The following is a 1,332-nucleotide window of genomic DNA, read 5'->3' on the forward strand; positions in this document are numbered from 1 at the left end:
GATGCTAAAAGCTTCCCAGAAGGATACCCTGACCAGGTATAGGGGCAGATGACGAAACACCTTAATAATACCCCGGATTGTCAATACATAGCAATGTTTATTTCATAAATTGTTAGAAAAAAATAGATGTGTTTTGTATATATATGTGACAATTTAAAAGGAAAACCATAATAGTTTTCAAACAGTTAATCGGTGTATCGGCTTAGATAACAAAAGTTGTGGGCACAATGAAGGCGGAGAATGTAAAGGGCTGAATAGAGAAAGTTTGTCAACCATGGTTTCATCTGCCCTTCAGAGGACAATCATTCTCTTCCCACCCCTTTCTGATTGAAATGGTGTGAAGTAGCCAACCATTAGTATTTGGAAGGATCTAGGCTAGAAGGATTATATAACGGTTCTGTGGTGATTAAATAAAAATTAAAGTTCGATACAAATGATTACTTTAATCATTAATAATTGCTCTATACGCTGCTAGAATATGTTTTGAAGACAAGTTACGGGACAGATTAGATATTGGGACTTGGCTGGAAAGGACGATTCCCTATATCTATTTTTGGAGTTACAATCTTAACACAAAATAATACTGGTTATATGTTATATTTTGTAAATCAAAGAAAGCTATATATCAGTGATGTCTATACTTATAGAATGAATTTCTTCTGTTTAAATTTTGAAAACAAGTTATAGTTGCCATTATCTAGGAAAATTTCTACTTTGAAAAAAAGCAAAATAATCAGGAGTAACAAAAATGTTTGCTAACGAAATACTATTTTTATAATTGAAATTAATTATTATAATTACATATTACTAAAATAAATTTATTTCTAGTTGTTTTGGCATAATTTCAAATGGTAACTATATTATAGTATATTTTTGAAGGTTCATACATGTTTAGATTTTTGTAACTAATTTTATTAATTTTTTTTCAGGATAAAAATGTTGCTGGTAGTTGTCACTATAATCTTGACTCCGATTGCACTCGGCTTTGATATACGTGAGTAACATAATTTAGTTCAAGATATATTGGATGAATATATGTATATTTATTCATTGATAAATAGTAAGTTATAAGTCACTGTAGAAAAAGTTTAAATAAAAATGTACAGGTATATTTTTATTGATCAGAACGATATTTTTTTTGTTTAATTTTTAATTAAAATAATAAAAATATGTAATATAATGTAGTATTGTAAAAAAAAAAAAAAAAAATGAAATGCTGTTGTCACAAAAAAATCAGAACTAGGGTGCGGACTCGGAATCTAATTTACAAACAATAACACTGAAGTTCTCAATAACAAGCTTACTCCAGAAAGGTGTATTCATACTTAACCG

At 28.7% G+C, this 1,332-nt stretch overlaps 1 long non-coding RNA gene across 1 annotated transcript in view; it reads left to right on the top strand.

Moving 5' to 3' along the window:
- LOC136795759 (uncharacterized) overlaps positions 1-1,028 on the top strand; it is a 165,201-nt gene extending 164,173 nt beyond the window's left edge. The window contains exon 3 of the long non-coding RNA XR_010843426.1: positions 930-1,028. This is a non-coding gene — a long non-coding RNA (uncharacterized lncRNA). The remainder of the gene's footprint in view (positions 1-929) is intronic.
- Positions 1,029-1,332: the final 304 nt, after the last annotated feature.

The sequence above is a fragment of the Halyomorpha halys genome, unplaced genomic scaffold (assembly GCF_000696795.3).
Source record: "Halyomorpha halys isolate HHAL.00 unplaced genomic scaffold, Hhal_1.1 Scaffold767.1, whole genome shotgun sequence".
NCBI lineage: Eukaryota > Metazoa > Arthropoda > Insecta > Hemiptera > Pentatomidae > Halyomorpha > Halyomorpha halys.